We start from the raw sequence: 20,534 nt of genomic DNA, 5'->3' as shown, positions 1-20,534 counted from the left end.
CAAAGATTCCCATTGTAGTATACTCATCCTTCCAGTGTTTCTATCAGCTATCTCCATCATAAATTCCAATTTTTTCCTTTTGATTTTGTTTCTTTTCCTGTTTCTCTTACAGGAACAGGAGAACAGGAGGAATTGTTGATGACTGGACCATCTTTCCCAGGTAGGGAAAAAGAATACTCAGTAGGGCAGAAGAAGTATAGGTTAGAGGAGAGGGAAGGAAGAGAGTGTGGTCCAAAGCATGACTCTGTAAGTTAAAACATCTAGACCCTTTTCCTGTTTCTGCTCATGAACTTCATCTTTTTATTTTCATTTGCTTTTGTGCTTAGACTGAAATTCCTTAGGCCAGACCCAAGTCTTGCTTGTAGTGTGCCTAGCACAGCAGAAAGGTTGATATATATCCAGTTGATGTATGTAGGATGTGATGCTTGCTGTCTCCAACATAAAATATTTCTGCATTGAGTATTTAAGATAATTATCTCAGAAATTAAGTGATAATGTAAGAGAGTAATACTTTCTCCGTGACAGGGCTGTAGCCCATCTGTTAAGTCATCATTTGTTACCATCCATTTGTGATGTAAATGTCCATCCTTAAGGAACAGAACTGAGAACACAAGTCATTTCACATACGCTGGTAATCAGTCATAGTCATTGTGAACATGGATCCTCACACCATAGTCCATCCCTAACTGCAACCCTTATCTCACAGCAAATCAGAAGTGAGCCACCACTAGCACATCTGTGCCAGAAATATAAAGGGACAAGATAGTTCATTGCTCTGTTTTCAAGGAAGTTGTTTTCAAGGACCCTTGGATGAATTCAGATGAACTACAAACTTGATCAAAGTTATGGCCCAAGTTCATAATGAAACAGCCCAGTTCACTGAAGCTTTAAATAAACTTATGAGTATGCAAAAACTTTACACGTCTTCTATACTCAATTTACTTCATAGTTAGATGCAAAGGTAACAAAATGATGTGAGAGAACATGTTCTCCATGTATAAATGCTCATTTACAGAGAAGAGAAAGCAAGAGAAAGCTCAAGAGAGAACTTTATAATGATTTCCAATCTTTTTTAGAGACCTAAAGCAGGTTCTTCCAGAGATAAGCTATACTCAAACAAATCCATCTTTGTGATTGGAAAGTCCCCAGTCACTAAACCTCAAAACTTGATGGTATTTAGGAAACTAATTCTCATTTCAAAGTTTGGCTTCTTTTGGAATCAGTGCAATGAGCCAAAATCTCTGAAAGAGCTGTATTTTTGTTAGAAAAATGGTGAATAGGTGAATACAACTCCTCTTTCACACACTCGCATAGATATGACTGATACATATGTAGTTACAAGTTCTTTGGGGTTGTGCTCCTGTTCCCCTTAACATGCAGTAGATGATTTGGGGTATATTTACAGAAATAAATCCTAGGAGAGGTGACCTGGGCACAAATAAAACAGGCTTCTACGTTGCAGTCTACTCTGCAGCTCTGGGACCATGAAGATCCCAAAGCAGCAATTCCTGATCACTCACCTATACATTTCTGCCTGCCTGCAGCTAGCTGAGTGGAATGACTGTTCTGGAATATGAAGTTACCTTGAGAAATGTCTATTTTGACAGCTGGATTGGGAGGAAGTGCTAGGGAAATTCTCTTTAGCAAGAGAGCAGCCTTGGATCAGCTCGTGGCTGAATTCCTGAGCCAGAGCACAGCAAACTCCCAAACTAACAAACACCGGGAAAACTCAGCTTCACTTCACTTCCTTTCTAGACTCGGATCCAATTCTGTTTTTCCAGCACAAAGGGATTTTTTTCATGAGAAAGAGAAAAGTTAATTACACAGTTTCTCCTGTTCTCCTCTGGATTGAGGTAGTGCATTCTAGACTTACAATTTAGAAAAGCATTTATAGACAGCTGCCTGGCAAAGAGCAGACATCTTACCTGTAGTCCAATACATCTAAGTATTTAAAGGCCAGCTGCACAGAGAATGGTCCCAGAACATTGTCACCAGGACATGGTGATGCATACACAGCCAGATGAACATAAATGGGACTTTTTGCCACAAGATGGGGCTGTGTCTGCCGTGCTTCCCCATGCATCCTGTTTCATGCATTGCTTCCTGTCCTGTACAAAAAAATTATCATTTCCTTGATTATAATGTGTCTTTTTTTTTCTTGTTGTTTTGTTGTACAAGGAGAGATTCATTTTACACAGCAAGAAAACGACTTCTCTGTCTTGCCCCAAACAGACACACAAAACTGACAAAGCCTCTAGGATCCCCTTGGCTGAGACAGATGTGTCATGCTTACAGAATTAAGAGAAAACCTTTTTTGCGGAGGGAGACAGTGCTATAACCAAGCCATCTGTTTTATAGCCTCCCGGAATGGGGAGCACTTGTGCAGGTTTCCTGCTTATTATTTGAGTGTTTTGCTCCTATTTAACAGAGGACCAGTGATGAGATTCTGGTATTTGGTGTTCACTGGCAAAACAGGAACAGGTTGAAATTAATAGAACTGTGCCAGATTCTTATCTGAGAATCAATTGTAACCTCATTTTTTAGCAACAGTTATTAGTACTGTGGTATTGCCCAGGGACTTTAATTGGTTCTTCACCATGACTGGTTGTTAACACACACATAACGCAGGCCATCTGTGCCCTAAGGAGTTCTTCTAATGCCTTCGCTCTCGTGGAGGTTCTGTTGTTCTGAAAATCAGGCACCATTCCTTTAGTATGGGGGTGGGGGGTAATTTGGAATGGGATTTCTTGTTCTCTCCCTCAGGTACCAAATGGCCTTAAGTCAATTCCATCACCTGTGCTTACTGGTGTTTAAAAATGGACATACCGGAGCTGCCTGCCAAGCTCTGTCCAGGCATTGTTGCAGACCAAGTCACTATGATCACTTTAAGAGCTGATTACACAAACTCAGCACCCCACGCAGTGAGGAAAGTTTCCTTCTCATTGCAGAGTGGGATGTTCCCAGGTGACACAGACTCTGGATGAGCACATCTGAGGACGGTGACATGTAGTTCTGGCACTGCAGAGTGACCACCCCTACTGGGACAGGGAACCATGTGCAAACCTACTTGTCCAAGTGTCCAGAGCTGTACACTGAACATCTGAACTTCTCCACCAAGTGCATCTCATTTGCATAAAGAGTCATACTATTTTTTTTTCCTTGGGCATCAACTCTCTCTTGTTCTCAGGGCTGCTTGTAATCTCAGGGCTTCGCCTTAATGCTAAATCTTCTTGCATTTTCCATACCTCCCTGCCCACCTCAACCCCACATCTCCTCGTAGTTGCTCCCACATAGTAAGAGGAAAAAATGGCAATCAAGAACATAACCCATAAGGAATGGAAGATTCTTAGCTGAGCCAGACCTCTACAAGTCTAGCAGTCATATCTGCCATGCCTTCCCATGCATTGTCAAACATTAGGATCTGGAGGAACCTGTTCTTTTCTTGAGTTTGCTGTTCACTCGTGTGTCCTTGGGCACATCACTTTGTTCACCCAAACTGTAAAATGGAAATGATCATGCTCATGAAGATGGTTTAACTAAGTTACAAGCCTTTGAGACCACAGACTACTGTCAAGCCACTATGTTTCTCATAGTCTGCTATGCATAATTACTGCTAAATTTTAATTATAGGAGAGAGACATGGTTTCACTGAGCAGTTATAAGCCATTTAGCATGGTTTTGTGGACCACCAGTGGCCTGTGAATCATTGGCCACTGTATATTACCCTTAATATAGAAAGTAGAGACTTCTGAATGACCTCAATCTCTTCTGTTTGCTTCCTTAATTTTTTTATTTCTGCTTTCTCTGCTGTTAGATATTTGTACTCTTTCTTTGTAACTATTGGACATTGTTCACCTCTTACAAATACTGAAAGAAAAGGTTGTCACATGTTGCTAAACTTCATTAAAACAGCCTGTATAATATTTAAGACTTGGAATCGAAAGAAATCTTTTGGATCAAGTCCAGTTCTCTGTGACTCCAGGTCACCCCCTGATATAAGCTCATTATAAACTTGTCAAGGCTATTTGAAATGAGTTAGATCTTTCTTCCCACTAGTCCAGCTGGAATACTGTCCAGAACTTTTCTACTTTGCTGATACAGTAATCTTCTTATTTTCAGGTTAAAACTTTTTCATAGCTCTGAGAAGAGAGATTTCATGTTCTATTCTTTGTAGAACAGGGCAGAAGAGAATGTCAGAAGCTTTCTTTCATTCAGAGACATGTTTTATTTACCAAAGTACTATGAAGTAGTGCAATGCTATTAGACAATGGGCCCTGGGGATGAACATGCATTTCTAGTGATGAGACTGAATGCTGGTTAGAAACGATGAGAAATCTGCTCTCTACAGAGTGGACGAAAACCAGCAACAATTCACATCAACATTTTTTAAAACTATCAGCCAAATCTAAAATCTTTATGGAAGTTAGCATAATATCATAGTCAATGGAAATAACTTTTTCTGTTACCTTAGAACACCAGCTTTTTTAAATCATCTTTCTTTTGATGGTCACTGGGGTTTTCAGGGCAGATTGGAAATTAGGCCTGCCATTCCAAGGGGAGCTGGGTACCAGACTTCCTTCTGTTCTACCTTTTTAGTGCAGTGAATTTTTTAACTGTGTTTTAAAGACTGCTCTTGCTTTTTTTTCCTCCTTAGATGGAATTTCTCAATTTTTTCTCACTGAAGTTTTTTTTTCTTGGAAATGCATGACAGCAATCTCTGGCTGTATCTTGTATGCTGTCTTCTTGAAGACTAGATGCTAAGGTATCTGGGAAGCAGTGTCTTCCTTAGAGCAACTGGGAACATTTAGTTCAGATAGCTCAGGGACATGGACAGCTAAGTACAACAGGACTGGGCTGGGATCTAGGACTGGATTCACAGAAATACTCAGAAGAAAGGACATAATTCGTATCCTCACTTCACATGAAGAGCTACATCCCATTCCCATTGGAGATCATAAATCCCAGCTATGACTCTGCTACTTACTGACAATACCGAGGGACAGGCAGCAAGAGGTCACCGCAGCCTACATGTGGAGTGCCAGGAAAGCTGCTGAGCTCATCCTCTGTCAGCCATGTCCACTTGAACACATGCAGATGGCCTGGCACATCCAATAGCCTTGTTCACTTTGGTCAGGAAATACCAGTGGTTCACTCTGCACTTCCTCGCAAGCACTCCTAGGAAAACAGTCACATACCTTGCGCAGTCATAGAAGAACACAAATACCTTCAGAGAATAAAATGTTTTCATGCCACTTTTCCTCCAGCCTGCTTCCTTCTTCTGCCCAGACTCTGTTTACTCCCTTAGCCCTTCCTTGCCTGTACAACCATTTCCAGACTAGTTGTCATTAATTATTAGTTGCGGGAACCGTGGCTTAATGAAGATAAACGATTCTGTAGGCTCTGGAATACAAAGCCATTTGTAGAGAAGCCACTTGGTGGGTCTGTGTCCAGTTCAGAGCATCCAGGCAGATGTTTGCATCATAAGCACTGTCACCAGATTTGTCACTAACCATCAGCCTCATTAGCAGCTTCTCTAAACAGAGTCCAAGGACCAATGAGCCACAGAAGGTAAAGTTCCCTTAGAAATGATTTTTTGCCAGTGTTATTTAAAAATGCATTTAGCAAGGGACAGTGTGAGAAACTATTGCCTGTATTGTTCATTGGGTAGAAAGATGGCGTTTCTTTAGTGCAGTCAGTATGACATGTCTCACTAGTAGCAATCAGTGTTGGAGGACATATCACTGGCTGTGCTTTCGAAAACAAGTTGCTTATGCATCTCAATATGGATGGATGGTGGTTGGGGAAAAAAGCTTCTTTTTCCAGTTGACAGCGATGGCCCAACCCCCATGAGGCCACGCTCTTTCTGAGTAAATAGGTCTGCCTTACACGTCAGTTCTCCTGACAGGTAAAGATTGAAAGGAAAACGGGCCTGGGAGGGAGGGACCAGGAAATACACAGAGGAAAGACGGCAGGGTTTTTTTTTAATTAACGTTTTTAGGTACTTGGAAAGGCTATAACAAAATGCAGCACAAACATTTGATTTCCCTCTCTTACCCTCTTACCTGTCTCATCAACAGTGTAACTAGTTTTACTGAAATCTTAGGGAATAAACAAAACCAATATCTTCAGCCTAAGGAGGAATTCAACATGCAAATCTAGTTTTCCAGCCAGTGATGTCTGAGTGGGTTTGAAACAAAATAAAACCATTTGCCCTGTTCTAAATAAATGATAAGAAAGAAACTTTGCATCTCCGCTTGGATAGCTGGCCTTTTGTATGAAACCAGTGCACTTGAATGGAAGATACAGAGTACTATATTCTTCTGTATGACTGCCTGCATTTTTTCATACATGAAAACCTTAGTAAGGTGGAGGGGTAGAAAAGTGTGTTGTTGTTAAAGGTTATTAGGAAAAATACACAAGCCGTCATCATTAGTGATTCATAATACAGCAATGAAAACATGGTTCCAGCTTAGTCCTATCTCTTTAGTTGATAAAGCAGGGCCACTACAGCAGGACCGTGGAGAAGTGCTGTATGACAAGTGGTTTATAATGATATACAGGGTTTTCCTTAATTGCACAATCAGTTGTTTGTTCCAGTTAATTGAGTTCTCCTTCCAGTAATTACTCTTTGCAGTTCTTTATGGCACTGTGTCACATGCTCGACTTTTCATACAGCTACCTTTGCTCAGTTACCTTGCAGGGCTTTATTGCCTTATTCAGCTGAATTGGTATCGCCTCCAGATTGTTCACAAGAAATGATAGGTTTACCTCCTGTATGATCTCCCTATATATTGTGCATGCCTTTCTGGGGGGTGGGGGTGCAAAGGGGCATATAGCTATTTTTTTCTACCTGCACTACAGATTCTCTAGAGTCTTGTTCTTTATTCTCTAAGACATTGCTACATCAACAACAAAAATGGAATTCAGACCATCTTTTGGTACTTCCTTGACTTCTAATTTTCTATTTTTGTTGAGATGCCAGAGAAAAAAACAGCCTATATTCAATGGATTCAGAGATGACTAAGAAAAGTCTATATTTATATATGAGACTATAAAACTAAACAGGAAATACTTCATGAGAATATAAAAAAGAACTTGCAAGACTAAAAATGCTATGATATGATACCAGATTGAATGGAATGGATGACAGCTCTCGAGGCTGTCTCACCAACTACTGAAATTTGCAGATGATCCTTTTTCCCACCACTAGTGAAATGTTAACTGCTCCCGGTTGTCTGCAGCTGTTTATTTTTAAATTGTTTTACTGTTGTTTTATGTTAACCAATGTTATATATATGAGTAGCTGTTTTAGTTCATATGTTTATGAAGGTCTTTTCTGTGTTATGGGAAGCTGTGAAGCCTTCCTCCATGATTTTTAGCACTTGTACCAAGAGGCACCTGCTTAAACTTCCTGTGACCTTTCTGTTTGAAAAAAATTACCTTTAGAAATTGTTTATTAAGAGCTTCCCCACACACACCTTTGTATTAGCCGCGAATGATTTCCGTGCACTTTTTTTTTATGTTTCCATTTTTAAGATTGCCAGATGTATACCAGTAATGATGGCTATATGTCTTGTACATGTTAATATTTCTGGTACTTTTCTGCTTTTAAGATAAGCAGATGGAGCTTAGCTGAATTCTACCAAGCTATATATTGCAGACAGGTAGAATAAAAATAAGGGGGTATGAAACAACATGCTGAGCTGACCTTCTTTTTCAGCTGCTGTGTTACCACTATAGACCAAAGATTGGTAACATATGCTTTATGTCAGTGGTTGGTTATTGTCGTTTATAGTCTTCAATCATAAACCAATAGGCAGTGGAATCTCATTACTCTGCTGGGGTTTTACTCAGTTTAGACACCGCTAATTCTCAGCATCTCTCATCCTCCATATTTTCTTGTCTTTTGTTGGATTAGGAATTCTCTCCACAAATTTATCCATTCAAAATACTAACCATCTGGATTAAACAGAGGTGCAGAACCGTAGTTCAGCTGCCATTTTGATTTGGCAGCCAAACTGGGCAGCAACAATTGGTTATAGCTGAGTTAAAACAAATAGTATGTAAGAGCAGAACACTTTTTCAATGTCAGCTTGAGAGCTTTTTTTCAAATAAAATGACCAGGTCATATTTTATTTTGGTGGTTTTCAACTTTGATTTAGTCTTTTAATTTTCATGTAGTTCAGCTTTAACTTCTCAAAAATGTATAAGTCATTCTGAAGCAAAATTTTGAAAACATGAGAAATAAAACCTATCCATAAAGTTCCAAAAACCATTCTTTTTAACAAATATCAACACAAGGATGCAAAATCCCTGTGCCAATGTCATTACTTTTTTACCTACCAAAGTTATTTGCCAGCTTTATTTTGTAAATGGTTGTGAAACTTGTGAACTATTTTCCCCAATAAAATTCACCAGAAATTGAAAAAGAAAAAAAAAAAAAGGATAAGCTTGTGTTTTAAGAGCCTTTAAAATAAGCTCTTCTTCCCTGGACATTCAGTTTGGTAGCCTGTGTAACCTTGGAAAAGATGGTGAATGTACTGTACCAAAGGAATGAGTCCTAGCCCAGACATTTCAGTAAAGGCAAATAGCCCATATCAGACAAGACAAAGATCTTTGTCCAGAATTATGTAGTTCCTGGAGTGCTTTGCTGTACTTTTTGTTGTCATTGAAAAAGAAATTTGAATTTGAAAGAAGAAAAACAAAAAATGACTCTGCATCGGATTCCTTTCCAGTAAGTTTAATTCTTTAATTATTTGTATGGTCATTCCTGAAAGATGCCAAGGTGTGACTCATTTTTATTAAGCACTGGGCCATCCAGCACTGTTCATCAATATCTTTCAGCCATTCATTCCTCTCAGCCGGTGTCCCTTTTAAGCAGAACTAGGAGCACAAGATTCAATTGCTTTAGTTGTAAAAAGCAAGCTCACATCAAATATGCTCAAAAGAATGTAACCATTATCATAGACCTGGTTAGGGGACTAGCTATAAAAGTAAGTGGTCCTGTCAAGCCTTGGAAGATAGTTTAATCTACAGACCCATACTGAGTCAGCATTCAGAGTGCTGTTGCAGACACTGCTTTTGAGCCTATTACGTTTGAGAGAAGACTTTAGAAAAGGGACTTTTGAGTCAAGGCATTAAAAAGCTCGTGTCAGTTTTTTCAAGAATAAGGATTTATGCTTAATGTCTAACCAAATTCTGTTCTACAGTCTGGGTGTGACCCAGAATCTTCTATATTCTAGTCTACTCTGCTGTGATATTTACAGTTAAAAATAAATAAATACAGATAAGTTCTACTCCAGAAGTTGGTTCCATTCCCGTCATGACTGATGTTTTTCTTCTCTGAGGGCTTGAAAACTGGAAAGAGGGCTATTAATCCTTTTGGTTAATTCTGGATAAAAGGAGTTTTCTAAATGTAAAATGATTTATTGTTACTCCTTCTATAAAGCCAAGGAAAAGAGAGAGGAACTGAGCAACGGATGATTCAAGAATACTAAGACCCATTTGGCACTGTTCAATAAAGCTGTTGCGTTATAAATGATCGTGAAACGTACTGTTTAGAATACTAACGACCCCACTAAGGGCAGCACATTTATTTTTAGAGAATTGTTAGGGACAATTGCTTGGTCCTCCTTATAAGCAGCAGCAGCAGCAAGTAGAAATTAACTGCTGTGTAAACACAGTTGGGAGGTGTACGTGTCTGTATTAGAGTGAATGAGCTGTATTACATGGCAGATAAATATCAGTCAGCAAAATTTTCTTCTTCCACTGAAACAAATCCTACTAGTAATGCTCTGCTAGATGGTGTGATCTGAGGACAGCCCTTGAGGACAGGCTGCAGAAGCCCTGAATGCTAAATCCTGGCTGTAGATATCTTGTTGTACCTTCATGGGCCATCTAAACTACAGCAACCACTAGATCTGCTCTGCCTAGTGGTGGCACTTGTTGAAATAGTCTTCAGCCTAAGATCCGAAGTCAGGTGGCTTCATCTCAAGAGAAAGCATAACCCACAAGGTCTTCACGAATACCTAACACTACTAACTCTATGGGGAGATTCAAGCACTTATGTTAGAAGAACTGTTCAGTGAGTATTGCAGAGTAGTGCATAAATTACCTAAATTATGCAAATTAGAATTCATTCTGAATTATTACCACTTAATCATTATAAAGTTAGCTTGGGCTTAGTTCCAGTGTCTTCCCTAAATTCTCCCTGTTGTTTAAATTGAGAAACTGTGTGTACTTCGCTTCAGCTCAGACGTGTTCTGGATTGCTATACATTTCCGTGAAACAACTGCATTCCAGCTCCTAGGAAGCTTTCTTTCAGTGGAGCTCTGGTGTCATTACTTGTACATGGTGTTTCTAAAGACTTCTTACCCTTACAGGAAAAGGAAACCTTTCCTATGCATTTTTTTGAATCCACACTGCCTTTGGTGAGCTCACAAAACCCAAAAGGTAGATAGATACATACTGTATTCAATAAAAAAGGGTCTTCAAGACCCTTGGGACCCCTGGGAAATAAGTTTTTACTGAAGAAAGAGAGAAAAAAAATCTCTTTCTGGCTTAAGATTCTTTCAGGCTGAGTAGTAAAAGATATATTAAAAAACAGATTTTTCTCCTCCCTTGGAGAATTAATTCCTACCTACCAGGAAACTGCCAGTAGGTTCAAGCAGTATCTGGCAAAGTTGACCATATATGCAACAACTTATTGTCAGCCTGTGTAATAATGCACAAATCTTAATGGAAAAGCTGAGCAACTGCCAAAGAAAACAGCCTGAAGGAAAGGGGAACAGACTGATGTTTAGAACTCCTGAATCATGGGCTTGGAGAGCAAAACTGCTTTGACGCTCTTTGTTTTCTGCTTTCAGGCTTGGATTTACAAAAGAGCTAAAGCAGTCCTTAGCCCTACAGGTGCTGGCATGCAAAACATATTTATTCCTGTGTCATGGTTATGTAGCTATGCAGTCTTGCTGTTGAATTCGGATCAGGACTTCCTTTTTTCATCCTGGCCTTTTCTTTCTTCCTTCTTTTGTCTTAGTCACCCAATTGCTTCTTTCTTCTAGAATCTCCTTCCCCTCTGCTTGTCCAGACCACCTAATGACCGTATTTCTACTCCATTACAGTTATTCTCTTCTAATCCCTGTAACATTTCTTGCAATATTATTACAAGAACTAGTCAAATTATATATATATGAGGGACAGGTATGTCCATCCATACAACTCTTTTGGTTAGCAAATGGGATCTTGAGCAAAGCAATATTTAAGAAGAGTTCCTGGTTTTGGTAGTAAACCTCAGTTTTTCATCAAGAAAATAAAACCTCTTCAGACAAACCCAGACCTCTTTCCAGTGTGGTGCAGTGCTACAGGACCACCTAGAAACTGTAGTTTGGTTGTTTCTGAGTCTTTGGACCAGGGCTTCCTGCCAGGCTTCATCCTCTGTAGATGTCTCTCACTAAATAAAGATCCAATGCAGCATAGACAAAATTGTCCCACCATTTTCTGGCATACGGAGATGTCTGGAAAACAAGGCTTCTTATAATGCAATTCAGAGGAGTGACTGGAATATAATATTTGCATTTGTCATACTCTGTTCAAAAACTGAATTTGTAATGCGTATTATAACATGAGGAAAACGTCCTTTGCCTCTCATTTCACCCCATGGTTTACCTTAGCTTCACATTTGCCATTTAATTCTCTCAAACAGTCTTCCCTTAAGGACTGTTTCTGTGAGTATTTCTTTTTCCCTCTTGCAAAACCAGACAAAGGAGAAAGTTTTTGGTTGTGACTGGAGGTTAACAGAAACCTGCTACCCTGGGAACACAACAGAACAATGTATGTCCTGGAAAGCCCTGAGGCAAGCCCAGCTTTAATATGTGAGTTAGCTTAAAATAATTAGCCAAGATCCTGGTTTGTTGCCATTGTCACATGGCTAAAATTCAGGCTAGGAACCTATACAAGTACTGGTAAAGAGTAAGATGTTTAACCCGTGTTTTATGCTCTGGAAACTGGGTACTAATTTTACTTTTTCCTACTAGAGTAAGAGAAGATTGAGATGTCTGACGTTAGCTGAAGTCACCACAGTGTAGATATAATTTGGTCTCTGTGTCTTTGAATTACATTCAGCTAGCAAACACCCAGTATCCTTAGCCTATAATTCAACCTAGGAACTGTATTCATTGTATATGAGAGAAAGAAAGTAGAGAGGACTTTTTCAATCTTATCCAAGATGTTCCTTTCCATCTTTATTTCTGTTATGAGAAGCAGAATGGAACAATACCTGTCTCAGATTAGAAACGTGATGAGGCTAAGGACTTTGTGGGTTTCTAATCCCAAGCAGAACTCTGAGGAGATGGTCCAAACTATTCACCTGAGATAAAATAAGCTTCAAAATGGAAGGTGCTTTGGGTCTGCACTCAAAGTCTTTTGGGGAATTTAAAATAACATCTTGCTCAGTGAAACTGAATGACTCCTGAATCCTGAAGATCTCTGACAGTTTTGGATATTGCTACAGTTCCTTTTCATCCCACAAAGAGAATTCACCAAACATCTTAGCATATGGGCCTGGAAGAACCGAAAGAAAACTGCTTCACTGGCATTTTGGTGTGTCTGAAAGATCCGGATCATTTCCTGTGTTAATAGATAGAACAAGCTTGGTCAAAGGAAACATGGAAACGTTCAGATCATGGTAGGAAAAGAAAAGGGCTTATAGGTTGACTGATAAATCTGCTATTGTAGCGGTATCAGTCATGCATTGTATGCACTGTACAGCCTCAGAAGTCTCTTGACAGGAAACCTTCACTGGGATGGATGGACAGAATTACACAGAGAAGGTGCTAAAAGGAACATAATTTCCCTTCTTCTCTGTTTTGCCACTTGGTCCAAAACATGAGCTTCTTGTCCTATTACATGGTAGTGGGTGAAGTTTTGGTTTCTGGAGTTACACTGTTTTATCCTCACACCCTCCATTTTGTCTTCCAGGCTTATAGAACTTGTTAGGCATATTTTTCTATATTCTTGCATATGACATTTTAATTTAAAAATACAGCCCAACTCTTTTGCAGGGTGTGGTTTTAATCAGGGCTTCTTCCTGTTATCGTCTGGACCAGGGAGCTATTTGTTCATGACCTTTTTATTATGAATCACTTTGATTTAGTCAGACTTATATATCACTATTACAAGCAAATAAACAAAAAATCTAGTCTTTGCTTCACAAAACAGTACACCTCATAGTTCTAGGGGACAGGTGGTGCTGCTGCTATAAATGTCTGTAATGCATGAAGGAATATTCCCTGCCGTGGCCATTATTATTGAAACAATTGCCTGCTATGTTAGAATAGTTATCAAGCCTATTGGAAGGTGTTAGTTTTGATTACTGTGTGACATGACTGATCTATTGTGACAGCAGCTAAAACTAAAAGTCCAATTAACCTTGAAAGTTAGTAGGACGTCTGTGACTCCACAGTATTTATTTTTTTCCTGTGCAGAGCCTTTCCAGCTCTTTTACCCACTATAATTAGCTGCAGTGTCTTCAGCTTCATAAACGCTAACCCAGACTATTCTGACTGGTGTCAACAAAACCACTTGCCATCTGTACTAGTGCTGAGGCCTCCTTATCCATTTTTGCTTGAGCAGAGGGTATTGGTGTGCCCTTGAACGTCAGGGTTATCCTTGTTTTCACTGGAGTCGTTGTTGGTTACAATGAGCCATGAGGCTTTAACTTGTTTTGATGAGGCCTGCAGACTTGGTCAGCAACAGAAGGCATTAGCTATCTCAGTGAGTGATTCAGTGTCCTCTCTCCACATCAGTGCAGAAGTGCTCCCATAACCAAGCTCTTTAGTCCCAGGCTTTCATTCAAACATACCCTAGATCCAACTTTCTGCCAGCATGTAAAATTGAAGACATTTATTTTGACCCTGGAAAGCAGTCCTGGTGATGAACTTGTATGGCAACTATTTACAATGCTTCCATCTCAGAGTGGTTACAAACCTTGTCTTGTTAGGTGCGATCCTAACCCCCAACATATGCCCTCTGTTATTATAAAAGCTTTGTCTAAGAAGCTAGATATAAGCAACAAGCCGATTTCAAACACATCCAAACATCCTGCATTCAGCCACTTGATTTAGAGGTGACTAGAACTCTGGACAAATAAAACTAAATTGAAGTAGCTGCAACATAAATACTTGTATCTAAAATGGCATTCATCCATTTAAGGCAGAGAATTCTAGAGGGAAAGTGACATTTTGGAAGAGAGTTCCCGCCACCCCCCTAGATTTAATTTAATTAAATTATTACCAGGAGGGAAAATGGGTAATGTAACAGCCCTGGATAAACCTACTTTTCCATCTGTAGTCTGCAGTAGATCAATATGTTGATGCAGATTCACTTTCATGTAAAGTCAGGAGAAGCCCTTGCTCAAGGACTACAAAACACGTTCAACACCCTTCATTAAGTCACCATATACTGGACATTAGCTTTGCAGAAATGAATAGATACACTTGAGCAATCAGGGCTGTCAAGTTCTACCTTGACGGAAGGTTTTGGCATAAGATGCTTTATCAAGAAAGTTCAAGTGCCCCAGTCATCCTTTTCTTTTTTTCCTAAGAAGCATCTTGGTATGGCACAGTGATTGGAGTTTAGATGTTGTATAGAGGGACATGAATAAGTGTCACAGAAAACAGCATTAAAATGTGGCTTAATGTCGTAAGTTAAAAAACAACACTGCAAAATACTGGCATTCTTAATCCTTGCAGCAGAAGTTTGTAGAATCTAGTATGTCCTGCTAGGAGGTCATCCTCATTTCTAGCTGTTTTTAAGCCTTCTTGTGATTTTTATATATTTTATCAAGAACAATCTCAGAAAAGCAAAGCCTATCAATTGCTAGCCAAACCACCTCTATCACTGTATCTGTTTTAATTAATATAAAGAGAGCAATGCACACCTACATTTTGTTCTCAGATTTGGGGTGACAGAAAGATACTCTAGGAGGTCATGAAAAGGGAAGAGCCCATGGAGCTTGTTTCTCCTGTGACCAAAGTACAGGATTCAATCATCAGTTTTATATTCTTTCTTCATTACTATTCTAAATTGTTTTAGCACTGCATATTATAGATTATTTTTCATCCTGCTAAGATATTATGATTTTTGCTATGATACTGTGTAAGTATTTTTAAATTGTTGTTTACACCATCCTACTTAGGCAATTTCAGCCATATTTGTTAATGGTCTTGATGCCTCACAGCTGCCTCTCTCAAGGTACCCCGGTTCCCAGATTTCCTCTCTCACTGTTCTTGGCAGTTCTGACATTCCAAGTGAGTTCTTGGGCTGTCTGGCTTTAACATCCTGACCCAAAGCTTGCACATATCTGTACTATGGACTCTTGTAACAGGCCATCAAATCAGGTAACCACAGCAGAATGGCTAAATCTCCCCTGCCGTAGAATCGAGCCTAGATGGTACAATCTATTTCTGAAACATTATTCTCTTGAGTTTTGATATTCTGAAGTGTTCAGGTCTCTTTAGTCATGCACAGCAATGGGACCATTCCTTTTATCATATGCATAAACATTTGCTAATATATAGGGCATTATACCATTAATATTATTGATGGGAGAAGATGCTATAGTTCAGAAGCAGACTTCCTTGAACTTCCGCGCAAATCCACAGAATTTTGCTATCTAGTTTAAGGATCATGATAGTGTCATGCAAACCTTGCTAAAATCAATGTAAAATATTCCTTCTTCTTCCATGAAGTTGATCTCTGTTCCCTATTGTCACAGTATGGACTTCAAGAGTATATGATACTACAAAAGTTCGAACATACAAGGAAGAGTCTAAGACAGCATCAGTGTAAATACAGCTCAAATGAAGGACTGGTCTTATTTATGAAGTTTCAATCCCAGAAACCATGGAATCTGTAAGCCTCTGACTTGGACATCAGAAGAAACACACATGGAGTAGAAGAAACTTTATTTTCTGTAACTATTAGTGCTGCTAACATTCTCTTTCCATCATCCAGATGCTACTCTATAATTGTTTATTGACTCTCATAATTTGGTCCTCCCAAAGCACACCTGCTCAATCATTATCTGAGCTTCTTACATGTTTAGCTTGAAAATTGTAAAAATCACTGCACAGGTAAGTAGTGGAAAAGATAGGGAGGGTTATTTTTGAGGAAGAACTTTTCTAATGACTGTTTCTCACCCTAAGAAATACATGTTCTGTGCTCAAAAGAGGCAACACCACCTCATTATGATGCACAGTCAGTAAATCTGATTAAAATGGATAAATCAAACTAAAAATCAGTAACTTTTCCCTTCAGGTTTGTGAATCATTCAAAAATTCCTCTTTCCCACTCCCCCATTTACCTGTGCTTGAATAATGATCTCACTCAGTATTTATTTGTCTCCCATAATTATTACTGGAGTGTGGTCGTCCCCCAAGGCTTTGCTTCTTTTCCATGACTTCTTATTTTTTCCCAGAGAAAGCCAATAAAGGACAACTAATGAATGGTGAATGCCAACCTGGTGCAAATTCATGAAGTCTGGGAATCATGAGCATGCATTTTGCATTTCCATTACTACCCAGCAGTCACTTGAATATAACCAGTTAGCAAAGACTGTGATCCCATGAGGTAGCAGCAAATTGCACTTGAGGTGTTTGTTCACAGACATGTTAGTGAATCTGTTTGTTCGTTATTCAGACAGTTCTATCAAGTTGTTCTTGGGATGAGGGTGGTTTTGAGTATATTTCGATTTCTCCTTTCCAAGAGGTACAGATCCTGTAAAGATTATGGTTTTACCTTGTTGTGCATGTCCTTAGACAGATACCAACCAAGTCTCAAGAGAAATAAGTAATGCCTATACCTCTCTTTCTCTGAAAGGCTAGAGCCCCAGCTTGCAAAGCCTGGGATTCTGTCTCCTGCCTTCTGTCCACATGGCTGCCACCAGGCAAGCAACTTGCCAAAATGCCATATGTGGTCAGGAAAGTCCTGAAGAGACTACAGTCTGAGGAGACAGTCATGAAGAGATTACCATGACATTTTATCTGAGACAGAGTAATCTGAAGTCACTGATTCCATAGCAAATATTGTCTAAAATAGCAGACATCTAAGAACCCAGTAACACACCAATCAACAGAGTAAAGGTCAGGAAAGATTTTTTCCGTAGATTAAATTAATGACGAAAACCTACTTTCTTAGTTTCTTTCACCTTTGTCTGAAGTGTGGGATGTAGTCCACTTAGGATCAGGAATGTATTGCAAATTAATAAATTTCCTACTAAGGTGGGAATCAGGCACTCTTGAAATGCGCTTTATCTCTCTTGTTTGCTGCTTGTGATAACCTAAAGATTTTGGAGGCTTTTTGTTTGTTTCTGCTTCAGGTCAAAAGGTAACCGTGATCTTACGAGGGGTGGGGGGCAGACTATGAATGTTAACTGTAATGATTATTACATGGGGTATATACATGTTGCATGCTTAATTCTGATTCAAGACACAATTACATAGTTCATATGATAAATCTTACTCATGATGTCCCTTTATATAAGATCCAGAAACCCTCCATGACAATCCAGGGCCAGTGAAAGTCCAGAAGTCCAGGGAAGAGTTAAGAGATTTGATCACTATTTTGAACAAATGGGATATGGATGGTTGTCATCTCCCAGCTGAGGCCCACTTTTCAACCCAGGCCAAATCTGGATGTACACCAGTGGCAGCTCAGGAATCCCATCTTGTACTTGTGTATAGCCCTGAATTCCTTTTATATATGTGTGTGTGTGTGTGTGTGTGTGTGTGTGTATATGTATACACAAATATATATACATGTATATTTATGTATGTATGCATGTATGTATAGTGTGTGTGGAGGAAAGAACACTCCATGCTAAGGGATTTCGAGCATCAGTGCCATGTTTGTCCTGCTATAGAGTAACTTTTGGCAGCTCATAAGGTCAGTTCAGAACCATAGCTGGTACATGCTAGATATGCCAGTTGCTACAAGCAACAGATTGTAGATCTGTGGTAAATCTGTGTTTTGTTTTATTTTGCTTTGCTTTGCTTTGTTTTGTTTTGTTTTGCTTTGCTTTGTTTTGTTTCTACATGTATATAATTCCCCTGCCTGTAGCATATATAACCCTCTGGGTATAAGTGGTTTCAATTTCCTGCAGTTTGTCAGATGCTGAATTCAACAGTGTGGAAGACCCTGTTGGTGCCCTCACTTCCAAACCAGCTGCAAATGTGAAAAATAGAGCCAGCTTCAAACTTCATTTCATTCCTCTTATTCAGGCCCAGCCCTCTCCTGGGTGTTGTAAAATTATGCAGGAATCAAAATCAGGAATGGAAAGGGGCAGGGAACATAGGCCTCATTGTGATGTTAAACTAATAATTAATGATTGATTATTATTTTTTATTTACATGGGAAACATTGCTACTTTAAGATGAAAAAATAATGAATTTGACAGCTCTTTTTCACCCTGCTACTTGGTACAAGGTTGCTTAGCAACCATAAGAAGTAGAAGAGAGGAGGTTGCACGAGTCAGATACAGGAGAAAAGAGAGTTCGTTAATTCTCTAGATGCCAAAGAAGCCAGGCCCATTTCTGATCATAGGAATCCAACTGCATAACATATTTCACTGCCTGTGGGGGATCCATGCTACTGTATGTGGTCAGCATGAGACCTACCTGTAATGGAGTATATGGCTCCTTTAAAGATCCAGTAGGACAGCTTGTCCTTCTAGCTAGTATAATTATCTACCTCTAATGGGAAACCACCTTGAGTGGAAGGAGCAAGAAGGTTCATTTTCCAGCTTAAAGGTTTAAAAGACTTGCTGCTTTAGAAGGAGAAGGAGAGTTCAGTGAAGCCAGCGGCTTTCCTGAGAGTGAGTCTACTGCCTGCTTTGAAGGAGAGCGATATTACATTTTGGTTGATGTTAATAGGGTAAAGGGAACCTATTTGGAAGTTTTAAGCCTGAGTTGCTGTGGAAGGAAGCCAAACAGCCTGTATTAGCTATTGAAGACTAATTTACCCCCAAAGGTGGGGATGAAATGATGAGGACACCTTCTGTGTTTCAGGTCAGTTGCACCTTAAATGGGAGCAGAACTTGATCAGCTAGCAGGAATCTCTCTCTCCTTTGAATTTATTGATCTTTCTCCAGAAATCTCTGCAGTCAATTTCAAAGTCACAATGTCTCCCTGTCCCATCCCAATTACTGATGTATTAGGATGAATTGCCTTTATTTACCATCCACAAACAACCATTCATCAATACTGAACCCAATCCTTTCTCCCAGAGGAAGAAGGTCTTGCTCCTTGCAGGTTGAAGTGAATCTGGCCCATCCAAAAGAAATCTAATATCTGTTTTCTCCAGAGACTTTGTTACCTGATTTCATGGTGTTCCAGTTCTATAACTTCGGACCATCTAAAGCCACGTATCATTCCTGTGGCTCATTTTTCCACTATCAAAATAGGATGCTGGTACTTTTCCTCCAAGCTTGGATCAATCCTTTGTATAGCTGGGACCTCTCCTATATAAACTGTATAGAGAAGTGTCTTTTTCACAGGTCATAGTGAGGCCCCAACACAATGGAGCATCACATCAATTTTAAGCCCCTAGACACAACTGTCATGAAACTAATAGAGTTATTCTGAAAACTTAAACACTGAAAAGAAACAAAGATTCCTCCATGTGAGTGAGCATTTGTCCTTTTGGTCAAGCACACCAGTCCTCAGTGTGTCTATTGTTTTTTCGGTGTAAAATTCTTCAAATACAATGAAAAGTAAGTTTCAGATACTTGGTGGGGAACGAAGAGACCCCAGGCACTGGCCGTATCCCATCACCCGGGGTTGGGTGTCTCACAACACGGTTATCTCTGTGCCTTTGTCCTGCAGACACACACAAAGGCACTTGTTTTCTCCTAGATTATATATGCAAGGTATCGTATCTGTCTTCAGGGTTATCTCCCCTTCCTAGTTACCCCCACTGTCTAACTCCTGCCACAGCAGCCATTATTTTGCCTGTATTATGACCTATCTGGCTTTAGCTGGAGAAGAACACAGCTGTGTCATTGCAGACTGAGGCAGCTGAACACCTAGGAAGTGCCTTAATTAAACTCTGTGAGTCCTTAATGTCACGTTGTAACTAGAGGGAGGTAAAGCAAAGCCAGGGAAAAATATAGATTTCTTTTTCTGAGTTTTAAGAGCAGGAATAAGAAAGCTTGTAGAGCCTTCCTGGGTCAGGCCTGTCTGCTGGTTCCAATGCTGGCAAGCAGAGTTCCTCACAAAGAAGCAGATTTCAGAATACTCCTTACATTTTACCCCATATATCATGAGACGGCTTTGACATTTGCTATATTGCTGATGTTCCTGGTCACTGCATATCCCATCAACCCTGTAAGAACTTTCTACTAACACTCCACAAACTGGGTCACAGATTTAGACTGGAAGAGAAACTTTTCCCCTGGCAGATAGCTAGGACACTGGCATACATACTCTTATCCAGAGAAAACTCTTTTTCTTTCCTGTTCCCTGAGGCTGAGGTATCATCTC

This window comes from Apteryx mantelli, chromosome 7, assembly GCF_036417845.1.
Source record: "Apteryx mantelli isolate bAptMan1 chromosome 7, bAptMan1.hap1, whole genome shotgun sequence".
NCBI classification, from domain to species: Eukaryota; Metazoa; Chordata; class Aves; order Apterygiformes; family Apterygidae; genus Apteryx; species Apteryx mantelli.
This window is presented reverse-complemented; position numbering follows the sequence as displayed.